The sequence below is a fragment of the Octopus bimaculoides genome, chromosome 13 (assembly GCF_001194135.2).
Source record: "Octopus bimaculoides isolate UCB-OBI-ISO-001 chromosome 13, ASM119413v2, whole genome shotgun sequence".
Lineage (NCBI taxonomy): Eukaryota > Metazoa > Mollusca > Cephalopoda > Octopoda > Octopodidae > Octopus > Octopus bimaculoides.
In genome coordinates, this window is record NC_068993.1 from 45,739,042 (window position 1) to 45,753,269 (window position 14,228).

A 14,228-nucleotide genomic window follows, 5' to 3' on the forward strand; every position below is an offset into this window, starting at 1 on the left:
TATATATATATATATATATATATATATATATATATGCACACATTCAAATACGTGCACTGACATTTGGGCTTAATTAGAGATAGAACACACGCATAGATATTTAAGAGTAAAATACGCCCATGCAAATATATGCATACATTTATACTTATGTATGTGTGTTATATAATATATTTATATATAAAGATACACATTCATGCATACACGTTTACAAGCAAACACATGATCAACCTCACCCACACATGTGTATGCTTCTTTTATGTCTGTGTATTTCTGCTTCGCACCTATTATGCGTTTTGATATACGGCTATATGTATCTATATATTTATGTATACATGTCATTATGCAAGTATGTTTGTATGTGTTTACACGTGAGAAGACTATCTGTGTTTATCAAAATGATGTAACCTAAGATGGACGGATTAGCATAGATAACTATTTGCCTGCTGCTTAGGATAGCAATATAAATCTCATTGATTAGAATCACATATATACACACGATTTGTACGCATATTCATTCACACACAAACACACACACACACACAAACATACTCACACACACACACACACACACGCACACACACACACACGCACACGCGAACATATACATACGTGTCAATGTGTATGTATTTGGAAGGCGTACGTATACGCTTATATGTATATCTACACACACATACATATATATATGTATGCTTAAGTGCACATAAGTCTGTATATGAATTTATACATAAATGTATGTATTTACGTATACATATATTCATACATATATATCCACAAATATATACATATACACCTATATATATATATATATATATATATATATATATATATATATATATATATGTATATATAGACAGATACATAGATAGATAGATAGATAGATAGATAGATAGATAGATAGATAGATAGATAGATAAATAGATAGATAGATACATAGATATATACATATATTGTATATATGTATATACAACTATACTTTTGCTTAAACACTTTCGCAAACACTCATATTATTGATTGTTTGGTCAAAGCAACAACCCATTGCTACACATGTTTGATGGATTAAAGCAATGGTATCCGAAGGAAAAAATTACCTTAATATCTATTTGCCCATATTCTTAAATGAGCTCGGTTGAACATGGATATTATGAAAAATCAGAAATATGTTAAGTCGCGCAGTGTTTGGATACAACTCCATCGTGGCCATCGTATCGCTATTCACCCTTTCACCGAGAAGATCAGTCATTTTTCTCTGTCAGATATCCATAGCGAAGTATGTAGCGTGGAAGTAAATATTGGTTACGGATTAGCGACAAGGCCAGCACTTTTGAGCCGAAGTGATTAATCGATATTATCAACTACCACATTTGAATGTTAGCTGAGCTGGTAATTGGCGGTCTGGAAGAAGGCGATCTGGTTGCATTCTCCCTCCCTTTGTGTGGTGAGTCCAAATTTCGCCGAGGCTGATATTGCTTTTCATCCTTTCGGGGTTGAAGACCAGACTTACACTTTCCTCCAGACTTTCCGACCTTGTGCCTGTAGTAGAAAGAATTCCTTGACTGTTTTTGGTTCTGAATGACGGATGAGGGGTAGGGATGTTGGTAAAAAGCAAAGTTGGTCTCAGACGAGCTTGAAATTCGCGAACATCGCGAGAAATATTTAGACAAACTTCCTCCACTTAAGCTTACCTTGCTTTAATGTTTACAAATACTTATTGAAAAGGAATTCTGCTTGTTGAGGCAGTGAGCTGACAAAATATCTAAATGCTGGAGAAAACGCTGATCTCCATCTTTCTTGCTTTACAATCTGTGTTAAACTTCCGCCGTGGTGTGCCAGTCGGGCACTGTCCACAATATAATCGACTTGCCCACCTTCCCCAATTTTCAGCCATCATATCCATATGAGAAAGGATTATTAAGCCTATACCTTATTTACGGATATGTGTCCTCATCTTGTTTGTTGTTACCACAACGTTTTAGCTGATTTACTCTCCAGGCTTCATTAGTTGTCTCGGTAACCAGCCTTGAGTTCTAAGGTATTTTTTGTCGATGTTATTATTATTATCATTATTATTATTATTATTATTATTATTATTATTATTATTATTATTATTATTATTATTATTATTATTATTATTATTATTCAAAGTCGCAATCTTGGCGTTATTAATCCGCGCTCTTAACCATTAAACTATATGCCTGTGGGTAATTATAGAGTGAATTTTAGAGTTTCTAAACCTAATATTTTTGCATCCTTCCTCAATACCGGTTCCCATATTCTACAAATATCTGCACTAGATCTGCTTAAGAGGTTATTGTGTTCTAGCATATGTGCTGACTCGTTTAGGCTTCGCATTTTCAAGCCAAAACGTTGTGGTAACAATAAACAAGATGAGGACACATATCCGTCCAATGTAAATGATATAAATAACGTACAGAATTGCTCATCACTAAAATATAGAACTTTATTAAACCTGTTCAGATATGTGTGTAGCTTCGTGTCCATGAGAGTTCACAAATGGAAAGTAGGGCTTGTATTTGAAACACAGAAAATGTGCTATATTTATGGTCAAAATATTGACTTAAGCTGGTTTATCTCTTATTCGGCTTCTACTTTTTATTTAGCTTTATAATATTGGTTTCGAATTTTTGCAAAAGGCCAGTAGGCAATTATTTTATCGACCCCGAAAAAATGAATGGCAAAGTCGATCACGTCAGACTATGAATTCAGAATGTACAAGACGGACGAAATGCCACTAAACATTTTGCTCGGCGAGCTAAGAATTCTGCCAGCTCGCTGCCTTTTTTACATTTTATAATATTTTGTGCGTTTTGTTCCACTAGATATAAAATCCTATTAGGCTTTTTCTGATGCATACTTTTTGTTGTATATTGATGCAATCGCATTTTTATTGGGATTTCAAAATCACAATGATATATCGTAATCATAATTCTAAACGTATGAAAGATTTGATCTATATGTATATATATGTATGTTTTGTGCATGTAAGCATATATGAATGTATGTATGTGTCTCTAGATGCATGTATGTGTGCATAAATGTATGCATGCATATATATATATATATATGTGTGTGTGTATGTATGTATGCACATATATATATATATGTGCGCTTGTATATATATATATATATATATATATGTATGCATATATATATATATAGGTGTGTGTGGGTCTGTATATGTATGTATGTATGCATATATAAATACAAGGTTGAACAAAATAATGGAAACATCTAGCATCATACCAACCGGTCGGGGCTGGAACAAACACAATCATACACACACATACACTCAAATATATGTATGTGTGTACGTATGTATGTATGTATGTATGTATGTATATCTATCTATACATATATATAGTAGGTTTGTTTCAGTTTTGTCTCTAAAAAAATCCACTCAATAATCTTTGGTTGTCTCGAACATATGGTAGAAGACACTCGCTCAAGGTACCATGCACAGTAAGATTAAACACAGAACCATGTGGGTGGGAAGCAAAACTTTTATATTTTTAATACAAATCTTGTACTACTTTATGTTTAAATCACTTCATTTACGAAACGAATAATCGTTTTTAAATATATTCTAAAGGAAGTAAACCAACGGACATTTTGAATGCAGTCAATTTGACATTCCTTATTGTGTCACAGTGACAAATGAATTTCGGATATCCAGACTGCTCACGTCCTCGTATTTAGCCCTTTACTAGTTTCTGCTAAGAAGAATTTGGCATTGATTCGCAATGAAATATCCTTCCGTCTCAAATGTTTATTTCTACACGTCTCAAACAATGCTGCAAGTTTTCTTTAACTATATCCACTGTATTCACCTTTTTCTTTCATATATTTGTCGTATAGGGATCTCTTATACCATCACTGTAGTATAGTATAGTAATACCATTTTCTGCTTAGCTCTTCATTTTATGACAAGTTTTGTTGTTGTTTTCTTTTGACTCTGTTCCCCTCGCGATTCTCACGTCATGCGTTTTATCTTACATGTTGAATGTTTTTCAGAAAACACACTCGATCTAAATGTATAAGTGTTATATACTTTAGGAAAGCAAAGAGGCGTAGAAATACATGTTCCTTTCGTTGATCATGTTTTGTAAGCGCGACAAGCCGATGGATTCACTGAAGCTAAATATTCCAGCACTCGGTGTTTCTATTCATATTGTACATACTGTACATTCTTAAGAAAAACATAAATAAATTCAAAAGTTAAAAAAAAAATGAAAACAGCAAGTAAGTAAAACATAAAAATAAACAAAATTAGAACTGAATAAATAATTGACTGCAAAATATAAAGAGGAAAATCATTTTATGAATTGTGGGATAACAAGGAGCACCGCATTATAATTTTGGGGGAAACAATAAAACCCGATATAAACATAAAACTGTACAACATCCTGCATCATCAAAAAATAAAACAAAAAATACATAAAATAAATAAAGAAGAAAACAAGCAAATAATATGTTTTGGGAGGCAAAAATATTGCCTTCGTTTTCAATTTAAACAATAATGCAAACTGGAGATTGGTTTCCATTTCCAAGCACGTGAGACTATTGATTCTTGGGCCATTATCAATTGAAGTGCTTAAATGCAGAAAATAATCAGATTTATATCAATGCCGAGGCAGTTATTTGCCTTATTTCTTTTAAAAGTTTCTTTTTTTTTATGTTTCTTTTTCCTTTTCGATTTTGTTGGCATTCCCACCTCCACCCCATGCCAATACTTTTAGAACGACGAAATAATTTAAATAAAGAAACAAAGAAACGGAATCCCGTAAAAATAAGGAATGAACAAAAGCGATAATTAAATGATAACAACAACAACAACAACAACAATAATAATAATAATAATAATAATAATAATAATAATAATATGATGATGATACTGATGATGACGACGGTGATGAAAATGATGATGACGAACATGATGAGGACAGTGATGAAGATGATGATGATGATGATGATGATGATGATGATGATGATGATGATGATGATGATGATGATGATTGAAATGAAGGTGGTAATAATAAAATAGTGAAAAGATGTAACAATGATCCATTGAACAAAATTCGAGAGCAAGGTAAATGTTTCCGTTTGGAAAATTGAACTGTTGGATTTAATTTTTGTTACGGGGTTAGTCAGCAACGTGATTCATAACAAGTTCTTTTTCTTTATTATTATTATTATTATTATTAATATTATTATTAATATTATTATTATTATTATTATTATTATTATTATTATTATTATTGTTGTCTCCTTTCAATTTTGTTTCCATTTCTTGCCGAGTGACCTCCTGACACGTAGGGCAAAGTAACTCACCGTATACATTGGTAGGCCATTAAAATAAAGACACCATGTAATAGGAAGAAAGGCTGGAGGACAGGGAGAAAAAGGAAAGAAGAAGAAAAGAAATAAAAGAAGAAGAAAAACAAAAAAAATAAAGAAAAAAGGAAAGAAAATTCACAGCAACAATGCTCTTCTCTGTACGTGTGACGTACCAGTTACCACAACCTTCTGCACTCCTTGCATGGATGATACGCCTGGATCATCCTCAGATAATTTCCAGTTCCTTTTTTGATCATTCCAAGTGCCCCTACAATCATTGGTTTTGTAACTGTCTTGAGCTGCCACATTGTTTCGATTTCAATCAAGAAATCTTCATAATTTCTGAGCTTATCAAATTCTTTTGCCGAGATATTATGGTCTCAAGGTATGATCATGTCAATCAATAAACAGGCTTTATTGTTTTGTCTTTCACAACAATATCTGGTTTATTAGCTTTGATTGTCCGGTTTGTACATACTGGAAAGTCCCAAAGAATCATTACATTTTCTCCCTCAGTTACAGATTCAGGGAGGTGTCGGCAGTTTTGATCTTACTATGCCGATACAATAACCACAGTAGATATTGGCCAACTCTTGTTGTTTTTGTTGCTGTTGTTGTTGAGCCGGCAAGCTAGCAAACTCGTTAGAAAGCCGGGCTAAATTCCCATCGGTATTTCGTCTGCCGCTACGTTCAAATACCGCCGAGGTCGACTTTGCCTTTTATCCTTTCTTGGTCGATAAATTAAGGACCAGTTGCGACCTGGGGTCGATGTCATCGACTATCCCACATCCCACAAAATTTCACGTCTCCTGCCTATGGTAGAAAGGATTATCATTATCATTATTATTGAACTGGCAGAATCATTACCGTACCGGGCAAAATGCTTAGAGGTATTTCGCTCGTTCTTACGTTCTGAGTTCAAATTCTGACCGAGCTCCACTGTGCCTTTCATCCTTTTGGGGGTCGATAAAATAAGTACCAGCTGAGTACTGGGGTCGATGTAATCGACTTACCTCTCTCCTCCAAAATTACTGGCCTCGTGTCCAAATTTGTGAAAACATATTATAATTATGATAATTATTATAGTAGGAGGTTTTGTTTGCAGAATAGTTAGAGTATTGGATAAAATAGTTTGCAGCATTCAGTTCCGAGTCTTTACATTCTCATATGAGATATGACCGTCATCAGCTGTGCTTTTATCCCCCGAGGGTCGATCAAATAAAGTTTCAGCCGCGTACTAGAATAGAGGGTATCGTCTGACATCTTCTCACCGAAACACAAGACCGTATGCATACATCACAAATTAATTATTTAAAACGTAGCAAATTATTTAAACATAGCAGAATCATTGGGGCGCATGAAAAATGTTTTGTAGTATTTTTTGATCCCGAAATCCAACCGAAACCAACTTTGCCGTTCACATTCTAGGATCAATAGAATAAAGTATCACCCATTCAAGCTTTCAACATGTTTTAACTTTCGCCAAATTCAAACATCACTATTATTGCAAACCCATAAGAAATCAAAACAATTACTACTACTACTACTACTACTGCCGCTGCTGCTACTACTACTACTACTACTACTACTACTACTACTACTACTACTACTACTACTACTACTACCGCTGCTGCTGCTGCCGCCACTACAACTACTACTACTACTACTACTACTACTACTACTACTACTACTACTACTACTACTACTGCTGCTACCGCTGCCGCTGCTGCTGTTACTCCAACGACTACTTTAGCGCCGCTGTCAGTTGAGGTTGTAACACATGTTATCACAGTAGGTCGATGAATTTGGAAAGCAGAATAAGTTCTTGCTGCTTGGAAAATTTTTCCTTCTCAAGTTATGAAATTCCAACTGTCAAACTGCCCGTTGTCTCTCTGTCTGTCTGACTGCTTGTCTCACATCTGTCTCTCTGTTTGTCTCTCCCTCTCCTCCTCCTTTTTTTTCTCTTTGTTCGTGGTGTTAAAATTGCGCATGTATTTTTAGAATTTTTCTAGTTATTGTGTCATACATCATATAAGCTAACGCAATGTTAAACTTAAAACTTGTCATAACGGACCGTATTTCTTTATTTAGTACCTCGTAAATTTTTAGTTCCAATGAAATTCAGACAATTCTGAAGAGTTTTTTTTCCATTTCGATTCACTTAAAACAAATAGCCGCACCTCAAACAGACGGAAATAACAGGTACCAGATAACTTAAAAGTGCAACATCTCTCTTGTTTTTATCGTTCTGCAAATGGAATGTTCACTTTTGAATGGAACAATGTTTGTAACTGAAGTCGACATAGGATTCGTCGCTCATATATTTCTATAATTCATTGTGAATGTCTTTTTATACACCAAATAGTTCACCTTCACATTCACACACTTGTCATAACATATATTATACTTTCTATTTATCACTTACTATTTCGTAACTGACTCTTTCATGATAGACGACCATACGAATACATTGGTTTTGTCTTCCTTGCAACTCTCACTGTCAATCTCTCTCTCAAACACATGGAGACTCAAACAAACAATCCACCGATGTATTCACTCTTCTGAACATTCATCAACAATACACATACAGGCATATATATGCAAGTAACGTTCTAATCTAACTATCCATATGTATATTGGCCATATCTACACATGCGCATGCGCTCACACATACATATATACGCACAGATAGTACACAAACACAAAGATACAGACACACACACACACAGATTGCTCTAACGTATTGGTCAGAAGAAATGCCTCTATGCATTTTGTCCGGCGAGGTAACTGTTCTGCATCCTCGTTGCCTTAAATATTGCTCTTAAAGAAATGTTAGTTAAAAGACTTTGAAACACAATATAGTAAAAGGAACTGAAAACTTTATTTGGATGCCAAGTTCTTGTAGAAGCGTTGCAAAAGAGCTATTAAAGAATACTGTCAATAGGGCTGAGGTTTTGATATAAGAAACGTGGATTGCATTTAATAGGAGTAAATTCTTGTTATCTCTTGTATATTAGTTAGATGGAATGTTAAAGCAAGGTTATGCCATTAGTAATTAAGACTGTCTTAATTAGCATATTTCCATTTAAAAAAGCAAACAATTTCTTGTAAATCCCTTGCGCAATATTCCTGAACGCACATTCCTCACTAGTCTTCGACATTCACAAATGCACACTACCTGACTCACACTTACAAATTCTTGTGGCTGCCAGGGTAGAAGCCGAAAAGTGAGCCCCACTTTTAGTTGTGACCATTGGCTCCATGTACACTTTCGACAATATAAGTACAGAGAGCACATAAATTTGTATTGGCGCCTAGATAAATTCGTGTTGATGGTCTGTCTGCTCGATCTTCCTAGAGAACAATGGTGTAAACCAGAGGCTGTATACTTGTTCGAACGCTGGTTCCGTTATTTCTGGTTACCTGGCTTCAAATCATGGAGTGGAACCGCGATAGCAGGGTATATACTCACTCAAGCGTGGATGGTGGTTTTTGAACCTATGTATAACATGATCCAATTAGAAGTGCCTTGACATGCATACTCACGATTATTTTCGCTATTGATTCAGAACTAGTAGAAATTTTCCTAAAGATATTCAAAACACATCATTTTAAATGTACTGCAACAAATCTTCAGTACTTATGTATTGATGTAAATGAGACTGAAGCATTATATCACCTGAGACTTAACAGCCGAGACGTAACTTCGTACATCCTTTTCACGAGTCATTCTCTGCATGTGTTGAATCAGTTTAAATACTTGTATAGTTTGATTTCTGACAACTGCCAAAATGCAGAGCTAGTTGACCGTATCCAGTTTGCCGTTGTTGCTGTCGGAAAGCCAATATTTTACTGCGGAAATCACGAAACGTAAATCTGTCAACCTAACATATCGTATATAGAACAGTAGAATTTTCGGATAATATGTAGCTTATGTAATAGCCTAAATGGAGAAAAATAAAGATTAATAGAGCTATCAGTCATTTTCAGAGGTGAAGTATTAATCTAAGATATTTGTTAATAAGTGACTAAAGGAAGCAATGTTTGGTTGGACAAATCATTGAATTCTAAATCTGCAAAATGTTCGTATTATCAACTTATAGGGTATTAAAGGATGGGGGCATGGCCTAGTGGTTAGTAGGGTGTTTCACTCATGATCGCAGCATTGTCTTTTTCTATTCGCGGATCGGGCGAGGTGTGTTCTTGAGTAAAGCACTTCCAGTCAATTCAGCTCAAATTAATAACCATACGATGGACTGATGATGCGCTTAGGAGGCGTGCTGTGATTTCGGTCACTTGTGCGCCATGGAAACCAGGAAATCGGCACTATGAGCCAGAGGAGTCGATAACCTAATGTACAGATGTTGCTGGCGACGACGACGTCGATGAGGACGATGATGGTGATAGTTGTGATGATGAGAATCATAGTATTAAATATATTTTGAAGGAGACTTTTGCTGTCTCTCAATTGTACTTGGTTCAATTTAAAAACTAGATGTATTAGAATTAGTAGGGGTGGAAGAATGGCGATAACTTTGGAGTAGCTTGTGTGTTATCGTGGGTGCAGTTATGGTGTTATAAACGGAAAATTTTATTTAGAATCTTAATTTATTGACTTTCATTTCATTTAGACGGTTTCGTAGTTTGTTAAAATTGATTTCTGATTAATTGAATTTCTATTGGTTGGTCTTGTACATGTAAATCTAAATGGACTTATTGGATAACGGTTGTCTTATCAGGCTAATTAAATGTAAATCGTAGTTTTGCCATTGTTGGCTTGTTAAATATATATCGACATACATATATACATACATACACATATGTGTGTGTGTATGTGTATATATATATATATATATATATATATATATATATATACACTCGAGCGTACAAAAACATTTAGCAAATGTTTATTAATTGATTAATTCACTCATTCATTAAGGGCAGTTTGTTTTTCTATGTACTTGTAATAAAATGAGAAAAAGTAACACACACACACACTCATGCATACATACATACATGCATACATACACGCACACACACATACATGCATACATACATACACAGAAACATCGCACACAGACAAATATATAAGTGTATCTTTGCGTATTTGACCGTCTGTGTGCTGTCCTGAAACAGCGCTACAGACAGGTGGATAAAAGAGTTATGTGTGAGCGTGTGTGTTTATACAACACATAGACACGGGCTGACCTATGGCTTATTAATAATCGGCAAGTTGCAGAGTGACTCAAGGGCTCAATATTTCGTGCAGTACCGATTATTCATAAAAAATAACCACACACTCACATACACGATTATTATTATTATTATTATTATTATCATTATTATTATTATTATTATTATTATTATTATTATTATTATTATTATTATTATTATTATTATTATTTTATTATTATTATTATTATTATTGTGTGAGAGAGCAGGGCATGCCATCAAAGTGACACTGGGGTAAAATATACGAAGCCCATTATACCCATCATGGCTACCCGTCTGATAATGGTACACCAGGCACATGCATCACAACCATATGTGTGTGACATGGTGATCTCATATCAAGATAAACAACGCATGACCTCACAGGTGGGGCCTAGTTAGAATTTTCTTCAGGTCGAGTAGACCATCCCACTCAAAGGTCCCTGAATAAGGTTTGTTTAAGGATGTTGAGCAAACACCCATGTTTCCAAAGGTGAATTATTCAAACCCCAAAGAATTCCTCTCAACACATGGCTATTATGGCTATGATGCTGCCCCACTACTTCTGCTCATGATCAGAGATGCACATATCGTCAGCCACCAGGGGACATACTCAACTGGTTACGGTCAAACAAATGACAAGCAAATCTGTGGTATTGAGCAGAATATTTGCTGTATCCCATCTTTTTATACCAAGACAAACAATGTACATGACAACACTTCCAATCAATTCAGATCAGAAGCCATGAGAGCCACTGCCTGGTACTGCATCCGGACATTTATTATTATTATTATTATTATTAATATTATTATTATTATTATTATAATTATTATTATTATTATTATTATTATTATTATTATTATTATTATTATTATCATTATTATTATTATTTATTGTTCTTGTTGTTATTATTATTATTATTATTATTATTATTATTATTATTATTATCATTACTATTATTATTTATTGTTTTTGTTGTTATTATTATTATTATTACATAGCATATCTTTATAGATATACATACACACTTATATTTTTTATGCATACGATTTAGTATTATTGCCATATATATTTGCTCATAAACACAATAGATGTATCAGTCATAAAATTGTGTGGGACATTTTGGAAAGTAATATTTCATTTTAACGAATGTAAGTAGACAATATTTCACTGACTCTATGCCCACTTTCTGTCTCATTCTATATGTTTATGTCTATTTGGAAGGAATCATATTGATGAGAAACTGTACTGAATATGTTGATATGCGAAAACCGAATACATACATGTATATTAAATATCTTCGCTTGCTATCGTTAGCTATATTTGACATGATATGTTTATTTCTCTTTAGGTAACCATAGTCTAGTTTGAGAATGTGTCTATCTTAGCTACGTAAACAATGTCACTTGTAATAATTATTAGGTAAACGTTTTCATACACAGTTAGTTTTAAAGACATCTTACAGCACAGACCAGGAAATAATTTCCTTCAACTATACAGCCTGAACGTCATCGTTACACATGTAGAATTCAATGCTGTTGAAACCCGCCACGTAAGTATGACATACAGTAAACTAAAAGCACGCTAAAGTCCTCATAATTTCAATATTGGTTTATTAACGCCTGCATTAGGAAAATTATTTGATCGCTTGTAACAAATGCCTCGTTGTGTTTTAATTTTGAATTGTATCGAGGCGGACTTTGTTTTAATTATTCTTGGGTCAATAAAATAATCATCAGGATAAACCAAGTAGATCCGAGGTACCGCAAACTTGCGGTATAATTCTCAGCAAGAAATTAATATTGGTTTAAAATTTTGGGACATGGCCAGAAATTTCAGGGGAGCGGGTTAGTCGAATACATCAACTCCAGTACTCAACTGGTACTTATTTTATTGATTCCGAAAGGATGAAAGGTAATGTTTACCTCGGCTGAATTTGAACTTAGTACGTATAGGCGGACGAAGTGCCGTTAAGTATTTCGTCTGTTGTGTTGACGATTCTACCAGCTCGCCGCCCTAATCAAGGAATTAATATTGACCTTGCATGTGTGTGTGTGTGTACGTGTGTGTACGATCGATCGTGTTCCTACATCCATCCATCCATCTATCTATCTATCTATCTATCTATCGAACAAAAAAATGCGAAGTTGATCATAACCGGATTTGAACACAGAAGACGAACACCTAAACATATATATATATATATATATATATATATATATATATATATATCACGAGGCATTTCTTCCAGCACCAGTCCACCGAAGAAATATTGATGTTGTTGGCAGTAAAGAAGTTTAGCTCGACCCAAGAACCGATCAGGTGTTTATTCTATCAACGCCGTCACCACATCAAAGAAACACGAACTGTAAGATATATATACCATATCCGACTTAATTTCCATTCACAACTAACACAGATGAAACTAAATAGAAGAAAATATGCAATTTCGTTTCCTGCTCTGATGGTTCTTATCCCTTCACCGCTTTTACACTTATTCTGATTGTACAGATCAAAGTATACGTATTTATCTCTTCAGGATGATCTGTTGGAGTGCAAGCGTTAATATAAATGTAAGTACTGAAGGAATTCATATGTACTCGTGTAGGTTTGTGTACTTACGTATATATGTGTGTGTGTGTGTGTGTGTGTGTGTATGCGTGTAAATTTGGCTGCTATTACGTATGTATATATTCAATATATGTCTATCTATCTCTCTCTCTCTCTCTCTCTCTCTATATATATATATATATATATATATATATATATATATATAGATATATATATAATATATTTTTGTGTATGTGTGTGTATATATATGTATACATAAATTTGTGACCGTTTATGCATCTGTTGGTGTAATGCGGTATGCGTGCATGTGTTTCTACATCAGAAGGACCTTATAAAACTGTCATGCTTTATCAGCTATGAAGTGTTTTGGAAACAGATTGTCATAGACCAAATCCTAATCTTTGAATAATCATGAAGATAAAGTTCGTTATGTCCAGCAACAGCGCATTGAATGCTCTGTCACTCGATGAAATATTTTCAAATAGATGCTCTCCTTGGGATTATCCACTCAGAGATCGATTTAATCAATATATGTACCAGCCGTGAGATCTAACAAGTTAAATAGTACTTCTTGACAGCAGAAACGGCATTACAGAGTGAGAGTGAAATATAGGTAAATACGAGCACACATGTATCAGTTATGATATAGATACAGACTTTCAAAATATGTATGCGTAGCTGTTTCTCTGTATTTGAGTATACAGACAGTTCATCAAACTTGCATTAAAGTTGTGAAGTCATATTGTGAACTTGATGTTTGATTCTGAACTTTATACCCTCCGGCTGCACCTCTCCTACCCACGGATTACACTGGACCCATCTTCTGATTGGAAATCGCTTCAATATACCACGACGTCTAAAAAACTTTTGAACTTTTCCACTTTTGTAAACCTCCTTTATCATCCTTTTTTACCTTACTTTCCTTCACCTACCGTCTCTCTCCGTGTTTTTCTCCGTATTCTTTCTGTTGAAGAGCGTAGCTCGAAACGTCAAAGACTTTCCGTATTCCCGAGCGTCATACTAATATATACTTTTGTTATTTACACCACCTGTCCTCGTCTGTTGTTATTATTTGTATATTCTCCCATATATA

General features: G+C 34.4%; 1 protein-coding gene across 1 annotated transcript in view; it reads left to right on the forward strand.

Annotated features, from left to right (window-relative positions):
- LOC106869702 (uncharacterized) overlaps positions 1–14,228 on the forward strand; it is an 875,881-nt gene that overhangs the window by 162,908 nt on the left and 698,745 nt on the right. The window lies entirely within an intron of this gene.